This window comes from Lycium barbarum, chromosome 3 (genome assembly GCF_019175385.1).
Source record: "Lycium barbarum isolate Lr01 chromosome 3, ASM1917538v2, whole genome shotgun sequence".
In the NCBI taxonomy this organism is placed as follows: Eukaryota; Viridiplantae; Streptophyta; class Magnoliopsida; order Solanales; family Solanaceae; genus Lycium; species Lycium barbarum.
In genome coordinates this window covers 119,607,509-119,626,952 of record NC_083339.1, presented here as the reverse complement: position 1 = coordinate 119,626,952, position 19,444 = coordinate 119,607,509, and positions in this window count along the sequence as shown.

Below are 19,444 nucleotides of genomic sequence, written 5' to 3'. Positions count from 1 at the left end.
TGAAAAAGATTTAATTAATTTTATCTTGGTTTTGTAAACGAACAAGTAATTTGGACATATATTTTTAGTAATGTGGAGTGCTTCATTTATTAATTTTTAAAGAACGTGAAAAGTTAAAAGTGAACAAGTAAAAGTGCACGGAAAAAATAAATATGTGTCGGAGATTAAAATTGAAGTACATATTTGTATACATGAGGAGAGAATAAATATTCAGTACTATGACATATGTCCACGTGGGATATAAAAATAGTTTAGTAATGTGGCCAAGTAATATAGGACAGAGGGAGTACTTCATTTATTAATTCTTAAAGAACTTGAAAAGTTAAAAGTGAACAAGTAAAAGTGCACGGAGAAAATAAATATGTGTCGGAGATTAAAATTGAAGTGCATATTTGTATACATGAGGAGAGAATAAATATTCAGTACTATGACATATGTCCACGTGGGATATAAAAATAGTTTAGTAATGTGGCCAAGTAATATAAAACTGAGGGAGTACTTCATTTATTAATTCTTAAAGAACTTGAAAAGTCAAAAGTCAACAAGTATAAGTGCATGGAGAAAATAAATGTGTCGAAGAATTAAAAGTAAAGTGCATACGTGTATACATGAAAAGAGGTAAATATTCAGTATTATAACATATGTCCATGTGGGATAAAAAAATAGTTGGTTAAACCGTACAATTTAACTTAAAAATCAAAAGTCAACAAGTATAAGTGCACGGAGGAAATAAATGCGTCGAAAAATTAAAATTGAAGTGCATACATGTATACATTAGAAAAGATAAATATTCAGTACTATGACATATGTCCACACAGGATAAAAAATAATTGGTTAAACTGTACAATTTATATAACTTATGATACAAATTTGCATTGTTGTGTTGGTCCTCTCTTCACGTTTATATATATATATATATATATATATATATATATATATATATATATATATATATATATATATATATATATATTAATTAAAGAAGCATAATTTGTATCATATTTTTTTATTGCATAATTAATATAATCCGATAACATGTTAAGCATGCATTGTTGATAAGTCTTCATAATTATATTAAAAAAATAAACTAAATAGATAATTTATATACAAAAAGTTATTTATGAGAAGAAAGTTTAGCAAGAGAACTATCAAATACCAAAGAGATACAAGAGACTCGACATTCTGTAAAGTAACATGAGCTAAACTATATAAATAATTACAACTCACTGATAATCATAAACCATATGGACAATTTTGTGAATTTGTGAGTATATAATTTCTTTATTTTTATATAAAAATAGATTTTTGGTATTTATTAAGTTTTAATTTCACCCATGATATTTTATGCTGCAAGAGTTTATGTTAGTTCATTTTCTTATTTAGCTTAATTTTAAACGAAATTAAGAAAAAATTAAATTCATTAAATGAACCTCAAGAATAATTTTAGTTCTTCATATATAGTCTATGCTTAAAAATATCAACCATCAGTTAAGATTGTACTTAATTTATACTACTTTAATTTTAATTTAAAATATTAAGTTGATTTAATATAATTTAGCTTCAAAGTTTAGTAAAATTAACTCTTCAAAAATGAAAAAATGCCACATAAATTGAAATGAAGGGAGAGTAATTAGTAAGACCTAATAAATCCAGTTAAAAACGAAACCATGGCCCCACAATTGTCTAAATTTTATCAAAATGTATATAAAAATAATGTAAAGGGTAATCTAATACTCCTCCGATTCATATTACATGGTATTTTTAGGTCGGGCACACTCCTTAAAAGATTACTTACCCTAAAGAGTAAGAAACATTTTCACTAAATAACCCTTAATTAAATAGTACCAATTTAATATAATTTCTTGATTTTGGAAAACTAATTTATCATAAAAGGATAAATTTGAAAGAAGAAACAAAAAAGCTACTCTAATATCTTTTTCATTATATGAAAACTATTTATTTTGAATTTAAGTACAAAAGCCATACCATAAATGTGATGGAGTAAGGGGCAAAAAGAAGATTAACAAAAACTTGCAGGCCCACATCTAATGGAAAGAAGAAAAAGAACTGTGTATTAAAAGTAGGATTGTTAGGCAATGAAATAGCAGTGTAGCAGCCACGTGTATATCATCAAACAATCAAATTCTAGAAATGCAATGTGGGGACGACAAATTTTGGAGATTGCCCCTCATATATAGTTACTAGACGGCCCGCACGAGCCCAATACTTTAGATTATAATGCATCATCTATGTGTATGTAATTGTCTTTAAATAGTGATTATATATATATATATATATTATGTTTAAAACACGATTGTAACAACCCGAAATTTTCTGAGTGAATTTTAAAATTGTTTCCTTAATTATAGTTTACTAATTTTAATGAGTTTCATATCAAAGTGAGTACTATTAAAATATATTTATATAATATATATGTGCTACTAGAAATATTGCTTTTACACATATAATGTATGAGATAGTTTATTAATTATAAGTAGTAGAGGGTCAAATTTATGTTAGTGAACGTTATATATATTTGGTTAATGAAAAGATAGTGGGCCAAGCCCACTTCTTTAATGTTCACGTGCAGCAGTTGGCTTAGAAGGAGGTAATAGGTGTTTTTGGGAGTTTCTTTTGAGGAGAAGTATTAGTAGAAAAGATTTCAGAGGGCAGTTCATGCTGCTGCTATAAGAACCATTACAGAGGAATATTTTTTTTTACTTCTCTTGGTTAAGAAAGCAAGCATTCAGGTACGTATTGTTATTGTTTTTAGCATGAAAACATAGAATTGGTATTGCAGAGATATGTAGTGGTGTATAGGATTGGATGGCATGAATTATAATAGGACGTAATCATGATCTAATGATTAGGGGGAAACAATTCATTATAGTAATGATGGTAAGTCGTGGGGTAGAGATATAATTGGTTTAAAAGAATGAAATTTGCTATGGATTCTGTCCAAATTTCGTGCACTGCTACAGCGCCCACTTTTGGGTTTCTTTTCTTTTCTTTTTCCTTTCTTTCTTTATGCTTTATTTGTATTATTATTAATGTTATTATCATCATTAGTAGTATTTTGGGATTTTGGGACTAGAAACACGCACATATATACTTAGGTACATATATTTATTATATAATTGTTTCTTAATGGTATTGAGAATTTTCACTTTTTAAAAGAATTATGGAATCAAGGATAGAATGTTGAGATTTAGTTCTAACCCTAAAATTTTAGGATTAGTTTTTCTAGGCTAATTTGGACTATTTATTTATGGTATTGAATAGATTGAGGCTATTGGAGTTTGTTTAAAGGAAATTTGACACTTTCGGAGAGGTTGCGTTCCGGTTATAAGGTAACTCACTCTTAGTTTACTTGCTTTTCATAAAAAGCATATGGTTTGTATTGTATGTATGCATTTAAACCATTTAGTTCGTGTGAGTGGGCAAGCATGATCTAAATTGGATAATTTCCAAGTTTCTAAAGTAATGACCGTATGAGTCCTTTAGCGTAATTTCGCTTAAATATATACTATTTATGTAAGTGTAAAGTTTAGAAGGGGTATTGAATGGATGCATGTTCCACTTATCATATCTTCAGAGGGGCATACTTCCACATGTTCCATTGATGTTCGGTGAGAGATAGATGCTAGAATTTCAAGTAACCCGGGTAAGATGGGGGTAAATAATGCCCTCTCCAGAAGACGGGATAAGACATAGACAAATACGTACTATGTCCCGTGAGCATACGTTCAGATTCAGTGTATTTCATGTATTGCTCGTCCGGGTAAGATGGGGGTAAATAATGCTCTCTCCGGAAAACGGGGTAAGACATAGATAAATTCGTACTATGTCCCGTGAGCATAGATTCAGATTTAGAGTATTTCATGTTCTGCTTGGTTGTGCTTCATGATTTTAGCTTAGCTTCAGTGTTTGTATATATTTAATATACTTGTACTGTGTAATTGCTTTTATGCATTATCAGGAATTTCAAAGACTTGCCCCAGGGGTAAGCTGAGAGTGTCGATGATCTTGCTGGGTCTTTTAGTCTCACACTTGTTGATGTTGTATGTGTGCAGGTGTGGTTAACGGTGATCAGGTAGCCGATACTTGATTCATTCCATCTTTGTTTAGTCCAGCTCAGTGGAGGTGAGCCATCATTAGATCATGGGGGCCTCTTCTTCTTTAGTTGACTTAGTAGTATTCCGAGCTACGTCTCGTACTTTTATATTCAGACTAGTAGTTCCATGACTTAGACATTTCATGGGGTTTATGGGCAAGACTCAGTATTTGTATTTCGCTTCCGCACTTTTCTTTATATTATGAGACTTTGCGAATTATTCATTTTATTCGTTAATTTTCGCATGATTAGCTTAGAGGGTTCGCCTTATGGGTAGAAGCTCGAAAGGTGCCCGGTCACGGCCTGAGTGTCAGATTTTGGTCGTGACAAACTTGGTATCAGAGCACTAGGTTTCAATTTCCTTGAAGTCATGGAAAGATGCCTGGTAGAGCCTTGTAGATCGGTACGGAGACGTTTGTACTTATCTTCGAGGGGCTGCTTGGGTATTTTAGGAAAAAATTCCCTTCTTTTAATTCTTATCGTGCCATTAAAGTTTAATAAGGAATTAACCCTTTTCTTGTTCTGGAACAGATGGCTAGGACTCGATCTTCTGCATCTGCGGGGCGAGGGGGTGCACCAGTAGCACAGGGGAGAGCCGGGTCACGAGGACGGCCTCCAGCACGACAGGCTGCTATGCCTAGAGGTAGACCCCCAGCCGCCAGACAGGCACCACCCGAGCTTCCGGCAGAGGAGGATGTCATGGACATACCAGCAGCAGCCCCAGTTGAGGGAGCTACAGTTTCCGTACCACCAGAGTTGTTGGTCAGGATGGTTTCAGTTTTAGAGGTTATTGTTCCTCGTCTAGGTGGAGTTATGCCTCCAGCTACTTCTCAGACTCAGGAGGGTGTGGGTGGTCAGACACCAGCCACTCTTACCACAGAGCAGTGGGTCGTACAGGATTTTCAGACACCACCACCTGGTTTAGCTCCACCACCAGCTGAGGTGGTAACACAGCCAGCGGGTCATCTAGGAGGTACAACTTCGGTTACTGGTAGGAGGACAAGTGCTACAGATGAGCTTAAAGCTTTCATGGGTTTTGGACCACCGAACTTCGATGCTACCCCAAAGTCGGTGGGTCCCCAGAGGTTCATAGACAGGTGTGAGAAGATTCTGATGACTCAGGGTATTTTACACACTCACGGGTTGACTTCACAGTTTTCCAGCTTTCTGGATTGGCAGAGTCATGGTGGACTACCTTGAGTCGTAATAGGCGTGCAAATTTGCCCCCACTTACTTGGGCCCAGTTTGTGACACTTTTTATGGACAGGTTTCTACCTCCTAATCAGCGTGATGCTTTGCGCGATCAGTTTGAAAAGCTTCGTCAGAACGACATGACTGTGGCACAGTATGATGCAGAATTCACCAGGTTGTCTCGTTATGGTCTTGAGATCATTCCTACTGAGGAGGATCGGGTCAGGAGATTTGTGAATGGGTTGAAAGGGTCCCATCGTACCGCCTTGGCTACTGAGGTGCGGAGGTCTACCTATGATCAGGTTCTAGATAGTGCTATGCGTCGAAAGGGATACTATTTAGAGGACAAGACTGAGCGAGAAGGGAAGAAGTCGCGCACATCAGTGGTATCCAGTTTGGCTCCATCTGGGAGCAGGGGTGTTCAGGGTAAGGGGTCATCTAGACCTCCTCAGTTAGCTTCACATAATCATTCTCAGGACTCACCTAGTTCTCAGTTAGCCCGGCAAGGGTAGGGGCAGCAACAGCACCAGAGACGTAGTTCTTTTCAGAACAGGGCTTATCGTTGTTCTTCTTGTGGGAAGAACCATTCAGGCAGGTGTATGAGGGGTTTCACTGGATGCTATACTTGCGGGGAGCAGGGTCATTTGTCTTTTGCATGTCCTAGAGTTGTAGGCACAGTCCAACTGGCAGCCCAACAGCAGGGTGCCATTGCGGCGCCACCTATAGCCGCAGTTCCAGCTAGATCAGTACCACAGGCAGGTCGTGGAGCAGCTAGACAGGGTACTCAGGGTGCACAGGCAGTGGGTGGACAGCCCTGTTTCTTTGCTTTGGCCAGACAGGATGTTGATGCATGTGATGCAGTAGTCACAGGTATTCTCACAGTTTGTTCTCATCCGGCATTTACCTTGATGGATCCTGGATCCACTTATTCTTATGTATCCCATTTTATGCTACTTGTTTGGAGCGGGTACTCGATTACATAGATGCACCTTTTCTAGTATCTACCCCAGTTGGGGAGTCTATAGTGGTAGATCGAGTATATCGTGATTGTATAGTATCTATTCAGAGTACAGAGACCTTGGTGAATCTTCACGAGCTTCAGATGGTCAGTTTTGATGTCATCATGGGTATGGATTGGTTGGCAGTCTGTTATGCTACACTTGATTGTCGTAACAAGATAGTTAGATTTGATATACCTGGAGAGCCGAGATTAGAGTGGAAAGGTACCACAGCCGCCCCAGAGAAGCAGATCATTTATTATTTCAGGGCCCGTAAATTGATTAGCCAGGGCTGTTTGGGATTTATAGCCACGGTTCGAGATACTCGAGCTGAGACAGTGACTATAGACAGCATTCCGATTGTACGGGACTACCCAGATGTATTTCCTGAAGATTTGTCAGGATTGCCTCCCACCCGAGAGATTGAGTTTTGCATAAATACTTTATCGAGGACTCAGCCTATTTCTATTCCCTCATATCGTATGGCACCTGCCGAGTTGAGGGAGCTGATGGAACAGATTCAGGATTTGCTTGATAAGGGCTTCATCAGGCCCAGTGTGTCACCTTGGGGTGCTCCAGTATTATTTGTGAAGAAGAAGGATGGTTCCATGCGAATGTGCATTGACTACAGTCAATTAAACAAAGTCACAATCAAGAACAAGTATCCACTACCTCGTATAGATGATTTATTTGATCAGCTTCAGGGTGCGGTCTGTTTTTCCAAGATTGACTTGAGATCGGGTTACCATCAGTTGAGTATCAAGAAAGAGGACATATCGAAGACAGCATTTCAGACTCGTTATGGCCATTACGAGTTTTTGGTCATGTCCTTTGGGCTTACTAACGCCCCGACAGCATTTATGGATCTTATGAATCGAGTGTTCAAGCCTTTTCTCGACACTTTTGTTATAGTATTCATTGATGACATATTGGTCTACTCCCGTAGCCAGTTGGAGCATGAGAATCATTTGAGGGCGGTGTTAGAGAAGTTGCACGAACACAAGCTTTATGCCAAATTCTCGAAGTGTGAGTTCTGGTTAGATACAGTGGCGTTTTTAGGTCACGTGGTTTCTAAGGATGGTATTCTAGTCGATCCAAAGAAGATTGATGCAGTGCAGCAGTGGCCTAGACCTACTACTCCTACTGAGATCAGGAGTTTCCTGGGCTTAGCCGGTTATTACAGACGCTTCGTGGCAGGATTTTCAGTAATAGCTGCACCGTTGACCAGATTGACGCAGAAGAGTGTCCAGTTCAAGTGGACAGAGGAGTGTGAGTTGAGCTTTCGAAAGCTCAAGACAGCTTTGACTTCGGCTCCAGTATTGACTTTGCCTACTGGGGAGGGAGGCTATTCAGTGTATTGTGATGCCTCGAGAGTGGGTTTAGGTTGTGTTCTAATGCAGAGAGGCAAGGTGATTACATATGCCTCTAGACAGCTTAAGAATCATGAGAAGAACTACCTGACTCATGATTTAGAGCTAGCAGTAGTGGTCTTTGCCTTGAAGTTGTGGCGGTATTATTTGTATGGCGAGCCATGTGAGATATTTACAGATCACAAGAGTCTTCAGTATATCTTTAAGCTGAAAGATTTGAATTTGAGGCAGCGGAGATGGCTGGAGTTACTAAAGGATTATGATATGACAATTTTGTACCATCCGGGGAAAGCTAATGTACTGGCAGATACTTTGAGCAGGAAGTCAATGGGTAGTTTGGCTTCTATTTCAGCCTCAATCCGACCTTTAGCTATAGATTTTCAGCTGTTGGCCAATAGTGGTGTTAGACTTGATGCCACGCCTTGTGGAGGGATACTTACTTGCATAGTTGCACAGTCTTCTTTGATTGAGCAGGTCAAAGCTCAACAGTTCGAGGATCACCGGTTGCTTAAGCTCAAAGAGCAAGTGGAGCAGGGACAGACTAAGAGAGCGACTATTGACTCCGATGGAGTGTTATGGCATGATGGCAGGTTATGTGTACCAGATGTAGGAAACCTAAGACAGACTATTATGGAAGAAGCTCATAGTTCTCGCTATTCCATACATCTGGGAGCTACAAAGATGTATCAAGACTTGAAGAAACATTTCTGGTGGATGAGGATGAAGAGAAACATATCTGATTATGTGGCTCGTTGTTTGAATTGCCAACAGGTTAAGTATGAGCATCAGAAACCTGGAGGGTTAGCTCAGAATCTGGTTATTCCCGAGTGGAAGTGGGAGAGAACCACTATGGACTTCGTGGTAGGCTTGCCACGTACTCTGAGGAGACATGATTCAGTTTGGGTGATTGTGGACAGACTTACCAAATCCGCACATTTTATACCGGTTCAGACTACATTCACAGCAGAGCGGCTAGCACAGATCTATACTCGTGAGATAGTTCTATTGCATGGCGTGCCCATTTCTATCATTTCTGACAGAGGGTCACAGTTCACAGCTCAGTTTTGGCAGTCCTTTCAGAAGGCTTTGGGTGCTAAGGTTTAGCTCAGTACAGCATTCCATCCGCAGACTGATGGTCAGTCAGAGTGGGTTATTCAGATCCTGGAGGACATGTTGAGGGCGTGTGCCATCGATTTTGGAGGTCATTGGGACGAGCAGTTGCCTTTGGTAGAGTTCGCCTATAATAACAGCTACCACTCCAGTATTGAGATGGCTCCATATGAGGCTTTGTACGGTAGGCGGTGTCGTTCTCCAGTTGGTTGGTTCGAACCAGGTGAGAGGAAACTTTTGGGTCCAGAGATGGTTCAGCAAGCTTTGGAAAAGGTAAAGGTAATCCAAGACCGGCTCAAGACAGCTCAAAGCAGGCAAAAATCCTATTCGGACAAGAGAGTCCGTGATCTTGAGTTCATGGAGGGTGATATGGTATTGTTGAAAGTATCGCCCATGAAGGGTGTCATGAGATTTGGCAAGAAGGGCAAGTTAAGCCCGAGATATATTGGTCCTTTCGAGATCCTAAAGCGGATAGGAGCAGTTGCGTATAGATTGGCTTTACCGCCGTCCTTAGCAGGAGTTCATCCAGTTTTTTATATTTCTATGCTTCGAAAATACTCTAGAGACCCGAGCCATATTGTTCAGGTTATTGACCATGAGGCAGTTCAGCTTGGTCAGAAGTTAGCCTATGAGGAGGCCCCGATAGCTATTTTGGATAGGCAAGTTCGCCAGCTGAGATCCAATAGTATTCCTTCTGTAAAAGTCTTATAGAAGAACCATCCGAGTGAGGAAGCTACTTGGGAGGCAGAGCAGGACATTCGAGACAGATATCCCGAGCTTTTCTCTTGAGTCATGTCAAGAGAAGAAGCTCCAATGCATATGTGCATTGGTTACAGGTATACTCTTTATGTGTTTTCACGAGGATTAAACTAATAGATAATGCGTTTATATATTCGCATTTATGTGTTGACTTATTTGAGTTACATATTTTTATTTGTAATTTTGGATGATGGTACGGGGTCGCCTGGTGCCCCATTTTGCATGTGATTGATGGTATGGAGTCGCCCGGAACTCCCTAATACATGTCAAATTATTTATGATGTTTGTTGGTGTTGTTGTTAGTGGTTTTACACCAGATATATATGTGGCATTAGTCATAATTATAGGGGAAACTCTGCCCAAATTTTGGTAGGCTAAGAGATTTGTTAATTCGGTTAAGGTTGACACTGTGTTCCTCCTTGACCACATGAAGAGTTGTTCTTACGTTCGAGGACGAACGTTATTTAAGGGAGGGAGAATGTAACAACCCGAAATTTTCTGAGTGAATTTTAAAATTGTTTCCTTAATTATAGTTTACTAATTTTAATGAGTTTCATATCAAAGTGAGTACTATTAAAATATATTTATATAATATATATGTGCTACTAGAAATATTGCTTTTACACATATAATGTATGAGATAGTTTATTAATTATAAGTAGTAGAGGGTCAAATTTATGTTAGTGGACGTTATATATATTTGGTTAATGAAAAGATAGTGGGCCAAGCCCACTTCTTTAATGTTCACGTGCAGCAGTTGGCTTAGAAGGGGGTAATAGGTGTTTTTGGGAGTTTCTTTTGAGGAGAAGTATTAGTAGAAAAGATTTCAGAGGGCAGTTCATGCTGCTGCTATAAGAACCATTACAGAGGAATATTTTTTTTTATTTCTCTTGGTTAAGAAAGCAAGCATTCAGGTACGTATTGTTATTGTTTTTAGCATGAAAACATAGAATTGGTATTGCAGAGATATGTAGTGATGTATAGGATTGGATGACATGAATTATAATAGGACGTAATCATGATCTAATGATTAGGGGGAAACAATTCATTATAGTAATGATGGTAAGTCGTGGGGTAGAGATATAATTGGTTTAAAAGAATGAAATTTGCTATGGATTCTGTCCAAATTTCGTGCTATGCTACAGCGCCCACTTTTGGGTTTCTTTTCTTTTCTTTTTCCTTTCTTTCTTTATGCTTTATTTGTATTATTATTAATGTTATTATCATCATTAGTAGTATTTTGGGATTTTGGGACTAGAAACACGCACATATATACTTAGGTACATATATTTATTATATAATTGTTTCTTAATGGTATTGAGAATTTTCACTTTTTAAAAGAATTATGGAATCAAGGATAGAATGTTGAGATTTAGTTCTAACCCTAAAATTTTAGGATTAGTTTTTCTAGGCTAATTTGGACTATTTATTTATGGTATTGAATAGATTGAGGCTATTGGAGTTTGTTTGAAGGAAATTTGGCACTTTCGGAGAGGTTGCGTTCCGGTTATAAGGCAACTCACTCTTAGTTTACTTGCTTTTCATAAAAAGCATATGGTTTGTATTGTATGTATGCATTTAAACCATTTAGTTCGTGTGAGTGGGCAAGCATGATCTAAATTGGATAATTTCCAAGTTTCTAAAGTAATGACCGTATGAGTCCTTTAGCGTAATTTCGCTTAAATATATACTATTTATATAAGTGTAAAGTTTAGAAGGGGTATTGAATGGATGCATGTTCCACTTATCATATCTTCAGAGGGGCATACTTCCACATGTTCCATTGATGTTCGGTGAGAGATAGATGCTAGAATTTCAAGTAACCCGGGTAAGATGGGGGTAAATAATGCCCTCTCCAGAAGACGGGGTAAGACATAGACAAATACGTACTATGTCCCGTGAGCATACGTTCAGATTCAGTGTATTTCATGTATTGCTCGTCCGGGTAAGATGGGGGTAAATAATGCTCTCTCCGGAAAACGGGGTAAGACATAGATAAATTCGTACTATGTCCCGTGAGCATAGATTCAGATTTAGAGTATTTCATGTTCTGCTTGGTTGTGCTTCATGATTTTAGCTTAGCTTTAGTGTTTGTATATAATTAATATACTTGTACTGTGTAATTGCTTTTATGCATTATCAGGAATTTCAAAGACTTGCCCCAGGGGTAAGCTGAGAGTGTCGATGATCTTGCTGGGTCTTTTAGACTCACACTTGTTGATGTTGTATGTGTGCAGGTGTGGTTAACGGTGATCAGGTAGCCGAAAGGTGCCCGATCACGACCTGAGTGTTAGATTTGGGTCGTGACAACGATTAATATAACATTGTAGTTTGTGCTCCGTATCTAAGATTTTATTATATTATATTATATATATATATATATATATATATATATATATATATATATATATATATATTATGTTTAAAACACGATTAATATAACATTATAGTTTGTGTTCCGTATCTAAGATTTTATTATATTAATGTTTGCTACGAATACAAAATCGGTAAATTTATTAATATTTTTTAAAAAAGAAGACTTGTTTAAAAGGAAACTATTTTCCTCTCTTTGAGATAAAGCAATGGCAATATTTAAGCATCAGTTGATACTTTCAATTTTAATTCGATTAATTTAAAGGTATAAAATACTTATTATTTTTTATCAAATTTTGATTTGGATAATTCTAATTCAAATTATTAAATTCATTTTACATGTTTAAAACGAAACAAAGTAGAAATTGATTTTCTATTTAAACGAAGAAATACTATTTTTTAATTTTTGGTAAATATTCTCGGTTTAGCTCATTTTACTTGTCATGTTGTCTTTTGCATGATTTTTTAAGAAAACGTCGATTAGAATTATAATTTGACTAATTTAACTTATTCATTATTTGATCTCCATTTGATATATTTTTTTTTACGACATTAATCTCTTTTCACATTTATTAGAGTAAGAATAAAAATAAAAAATTAATTAAATTCTATGTTATTTTAAAATATAAATATTTTAAGTATATTTATTTTAGTGAACATAACAAATAAATGACATGGCGGAATAGCAAATACAACAGTTTAATATCTAGATTAGATCTCAGGCTAATATAAAAAAAGAAAGAAAACTGTATGGTTTGACTACTTCACTTTTTGAAGTAAAGCAATTTTATTTGCTCCCACTAATGGATTGATACGCACGTGGCAATGAATCCATCATTATTGACTTAATGAGATACTTTGGAAATTACATGAATATTGTTTGATTTTTTTAATATGGAGTGCACTTTTTTTTTGACGTTATTAATTTGCACTATTTTTATGCATACACACACACACACACACACTATGTTCAAAACACGATTAATATAACATTGTAGTTTATACTCCGTATCTAAAACTTTAGTATATTAGTGTTTACTACGAATACAAAGTCTGCACTTTTTTTTGACATTATTTTTTTATTTTTAATATAGGCTTCACTTTTTTTATTTTGATATTGTTTGATTTTGTTAATATGGGGTCCACTTTTTTTTTTTTTTTTTTTTTATAGTGAGTTTGGAGATGGTGGGTTCCAATATTTTATATATATATATATATATTGCTTGATGTTGTTTAGTATGAGGTCCACCCTTTATGGGATGCAATTTTTTTTGACATTATTAGTTTGTACTATTTTTATGCATATAATATATATATATACATATATTATGTTCAAAACACGATTAATATAACATTGTAGTTTGTGCTCCGTATCTAAAACTTTATTATATTAGTGTTTGCTACGAATACAAAGCCAACACTTTTTTTTTAACATTTTATTTTTTTTTAATATGGGGTTCACTTTTTTTTTTTTGATATTGCTTGATTTTGATAATATAGGGTCCACTTTTTTTTCTATGAGTTTGGAGATGGTGAGTTCCACTTTTTTTTCTTCCTTTTTTTATTGCTCGGTGTTATTTAGTATGCGGCCCACCCTTTTTTTTTAAGGGACAACGGACGACGAAGCATGGGTCTAAACCCATGCTTTAAATAGTTTTTTTTTTTTTTTAATTTTGATTTTTTATATTGCTTGGTGTTGTTTAGTATGGGGCCCACCCTTTTGGACATTATTAGTTTGCACTATTTTCATGCATATAATATATATATATATATATATATATATATATATATATATATATATATATATATATATATATATATATATATATATATATATACATACATGGAATACTATGTTCAAAACACGATTAATATAATATTGTAGTTTGTGTTCCATATTTAAAACTTTATTATATTAGTGTTTGTTACGAATACGCACGTGGCAATGAATCCATCACTATTGACTTAATGAGATACTTTGGAAATTACATGAATATTGTTTGATTTTTTAATATGGGATGCACTTTTTTTTTAACATTATTAATTTGCACTATTTTTTTAATATTAGTTGTTGTTTGATATATATGGGGCCCACAACTTTTTAAAAAAAAAAATTGGAACGAATATATATATATATATACCATAGAATTATAGGGCCCACAATTTTTTTTATATTAGTTGTTGTTTTTAATATATATGGGTGGGGCCCACAATTTTTTATATATACATGACATACTATGTTCAAAACACGATTAATATAGCATTGTAATTTGTGCTCCGTATTTAAAACTTTATTATATTAGTGTTTGATACGAATACGCACGTAGCAATGAATCCATCATTATTGACTTAATGAGATACTTTGAAAATTACATGAATATTTTTTAATTTTTTAATATGGGGTGCACTTTTTTTTTTTTGATATTATTAATTTGCACTAATTTTTTAATATTAGTTGTTGTTTGATATATATGGGGCTCACAACTTTTTTTTTTAAATTAGAACGGATATATATACCATAGAATTATGGGGCCCACATTTTTTAATATTAATTGTTGTTTTTAATATATATGGGTGGGGCCCACAATTTTTTTTTTAATTAAATTGGGAGACGGACGACGAAATAGCCTAACTGGCTCTTCTAAATAGTTAGAATATAACCTTCGTCAACTTGTACCATGAGCTTGACAACTTGTACACGCAATGAATACTTGTACCATAAGCTATATAACTTGTACACTTTGTCCAACTATTTTTTTATCTGATGTGGACATATGTCATAATACTTAATATTTATTTCCTTCTCATGTATAGACGCGTGCACTTCAATTTTAATTTTTCGACACATTTATTTCCTCCGTGCACTTTTACTTGTTTACTTTTGACTTTTTACGTTCTTGCTGAATATTTATTCTCTTCTCATGTATAGACATATGCAGTTCAATTTTAATTCTCCTACACAAATTTATTTCCTCCGTGCCGACTTTTCACGTTCTTTAAGAAATAATAAATCCCACGTGGATATAGGCCATAGTACTGAATATTTATTCTCTTCTCATGTATACACGTGTGCACTTCAATTTTAATTCTCCGACACATATTTATTTCCTCTGTGCACTTTTACTTGTTCACTTGTTACTTTTCACGTTTTTGCTAAATATTTATTTTCTTCTCATGTATTTCTAGCCATAGTACTGAATATTTATTCTCTTCTCATATATACACGTGTGCACTTCAATTTTAATTCTCCGATACATATTTATTTTCTCCGTGCACTTTTACTTGTTCGCTTTTGACTTTTCACGTTTTTAAATATTTATTTTCTTCCCATGTATTTCTACTTCTTCTATTTTAATATATTATACATAAGTGACAAAGGACGACCAACATAGCATTAACAAATTGTACATAGAGCATTCCATGTTGTACCCATCTATATGTCCGACCCATTTATTTCCTCTATGCACTTATACTTGTTGACTTTTGACTTTTCAAGTTTTTTAAGAATCAGTAAATAAATGAAATATAAGTGTGAAGAGAGGACTGACACAGCAATACAAATTTGTTCACAAGCTATATAAATTGTACAGTTTAACCAACTACTTTTTTATCGCACGTGGATATATGTCATAGTACTAAATATTTATCTCTTCGTATGTATGCACGTATGCACTTTAAATTTAATTCTCCGATACATTTATTTCCTCCATGCACTTAGACTTGTTGACTTGTTGACTTTTCACGTTCTTTAAAACTTAATAAATGCAGTACTCCCTCCGTGCCATATTACTTGGCCACATTATTAAAAATATATGTCCAAATTACTTGTTCATTTACAAAATCAAGATAAAATTAATTAAATCTTTCCCATCTTACCCTCTCCGTCCCATATTACTTAGCCATATGTTCAAATTATTTGTTCATTTACAAAACCAAGATAAAATTAATTAAATCTTTTCCATCTTACCCTTAGCAATAAATGTTTTTGAAAATAATCAATTTTGATTAGAATGTATTTATTGGAGAGAGATAGAGGCAAGATAGTAAAATACATCTTTAATTTATGATTTCTTAAGGGGTGTGCAAAAGGAAAAGTGACAAGCAATATGGGACGGAGGGAGTATATATTTTACCATAATATTCATATTTATTGGTGTAAGTCTCAATGACCTTAGAAAATGATTTGAAAATGAGTAATTAATATGAAGGGTAAAATTAATAATAAGAACACAAATTTCTTTCTCTCGATATGTAGCATAGATAGTAAAAGTGAACAGAGGGAGTGACTTTTATCTCCATTTTCCTTCTTTAACAATACTTTAAACGTGAAGAGAGGACAGAAAATAGCAATGCAAATTTGTTCCAAAAGTTATATAAATTATACACTTTAACCAACTACTTTTTTATCCCACTTGGACATATATTGTAGTACTTGGGTATTTATTCTCTTTTCATGTATACACGTATGTACTTCAATTTTAATTCTTCTACACATAACTTGTCCACTTTTGACTTTTTACATTCTTTAAGAATTAATAAATGAAGTATATATTTTATCATAATATTTATATTTATTGGTGTATAGCCTCAAAGCCTCAGAAAATGATTTGAAAATGAATAATTAATGTAAAGAGTAAAATAAGAAGAAGAAAGTTTTCTTTTTCTTGATATGTTAATGTGAATAAATAAAAGTGAAGGGAGCGAGTGACTTTTATCCCTGTTTTCCTTCTTTGTCAATACTTTACTTATTTTACTCTCCTTTGCAGTTTCTGATTATTGTTTCTTTACATTTATAAAATGTAGTACTTTATATTTTCATTTCGGAACTAAAATTTGGTGATTTACGATATAACATATATCTTTGTAATTTTGATTCTTTGTAATAATTTTTTTCTCGATAATTGTTAATATAAAAAATTATAATATATTTTTTTAATTAATTTAATAAAATATTTTATTAGTTTTGCTTTTAAAAAATTCAATATATACAACAATGGTTCTTATTTTTGGATCTGAATAGTTAATTAATTAATGAATATCAACCTGTCGGTATACATATAGGATATTAAAGAATTTAAAAGAAAAAATTTAGAATCAAATTATTAATTCTCCCTAATATTCTTAGTAATTTCCTTTTTCACATTGATGAACAACTTTCATTGTCATGACAATGAGAAAAAAGTCCGACTCTTTCCATCTCAAAGACTTAATGCCATCATATGTTCTTAATTTTTAAACTCCATTTTTTAATTATAACTAAAGTGATGATACATAAAATACATTTTCTATATGTTACTATATATAATAACAATTAAAATATTTTTAGAAATTATTTTCAAAATACAAACCTTAAAGACCGGCTAATTAAAGTGAATAGACATGTGGGCATATATGGCTAGTAGTAGAAATAAGTGTCACGACCCAACCCCGTAGGCCGTGACTGGCACCCTAGTTGGGCACCCTGACGTACTTATTCAATCGAATCACACACACAAATAGCATATACGGCCATAAATACTATATGCCGTCTAAAACCATATCAAACTGTTCAAACACATCTCAACGCTACCGTATGCGGATATATATATATATATATATATATGTCAAAAAGCCGGCAAGGCTATCAAATGTATCAAAAGCCGACAAGGCTAACAGATGTATCAAAAGCCGACAAGGCTAACAGATGGCGCAACGGCCCAAAACATATACAAAGTGCACGCCGACAAGGCTGCCATAACGAATAGGGTCACACGAACACATCTGTACAGAAGTAGGCACACACACCCACAAATACGTCTACAGACCTCTAAACAGACCAACAGAAACATATGGCGGGACAGGGCCCCGCTGTACCCCTGAGCAAATATATACGTACATAGCGAACAAAATATATATATACCAAAAGTGTATGCTCCGAAATGAGAAGAGCACTCCAAACGGCAGAAGAGGGTGTCCTAGACTGGTGGATTACCAAACTGTGCGTTTGTACCTGCGGGCATGAAACGCAGCCCCCGAAAAAAGGGGGTTAGTACGAAATATGTACTGAGTATGCAAAGCAGAATATACAGAAGCAAACCTGAGATATAAACGAAATAGTAGTACAGAGAATAGGTACAAATCCATCGTATCAAAATGTTTACTTTAAAAATATGTAAGTCATGCAGAAGGTACAGAAGAATATGGTCGTCCGCCCGTCGATGGCGCCATAACACAGCATCACACCAAAAAGGTTTCAAATCTCCGAATCTCCGTCACATATCATAACCCAGCATAATGCCATACACACCATAACATCATATATAAGTGGAACCCGACCCTCTTTGGCGAGTAGCTCGGTGAACCATAAGCACAGCATAACTCCGGAGTATATCAAAGTGAGCACGACAACAGAACCGGCCCGGGACTCGGCGAAAGGGATAACAGAATGCACGAGTAGAGTCGTGAGTAGACATATGCATAAAATCATTATCATAAACTCAAACATAAGTAAAATGATCATACTTGAAAATCGAATCATAGTCATAACAAATTCTTTCAAAGGTTCTTCGAATTACATGAAAGAAAGTCGCGGGACCCACGGACGGGCATTTACCCGAGTCGGGCCCGCCTATGGAAAACATACATATCATATGTCATATAGACCCCTACAAAAATATTGAGGTAATCCGAGCATTTATGTGCAAGATATGGCATTCAAGAATTACGAAATTCCTTAAAGCGAAACCTTTCTATACAAAGTTCGGAATGCGACTATTTCAAAGACGTAACGGTTCATACTTTTATCAAATCAAACATAAGAGTGCCAAGGAATATATATAGATCATATCATGCTCGGATTTCGAATCATAGGATTTTCCTAAAGGCTCGTAATCTAGCCTATCCAAAACTAAGGCATGCCAAAAGAAAGAAGGATTGGGCTTTACATACCTCGAACGCCCTCCAAGCTAGCCGATCTAAAGTTAATCCTAATCTACGCCTCGAGCTCCTCAAGGCCTACAAATATGCCAACGAATATCCAATATTAACCATAGGCACTTAAGCAATTTATTTATTCCAAACTAACTCTAAATTCTACAGAAAATTCGGCAGCATTTCCCCTGTAAATAGGCCAACCCGAGAATTTATCTCGCTCAAAATCAACAACAACAACCACAATAACCAACCTAGCAACATCGATAATCAATTCGAAAGACAATATTACATTAATACTCTCTTTTTCATCATTCAACAACATTCATAATAACTAACTCGACGGCTTACATTCAAGCCACAATATCGCTCGTACATCCAATTATCAACCCGAATCTTTACCAACAATATTCAAAGACATTCTAAACAATTCACAAATTTTTTCCAACAATCCGATAATTTAATCCAATGTGGCCGAAAACAACCCCCAAAAACCGAGAACAGCCCTCCTTTCACATTCCTCAATTTCAATTCATGTTTTGTATCAACAATCCACAATATAACAATGTCATTTTCATAAATATACAAATTACGTCAAACGCACAACAAGCAAGCAAATC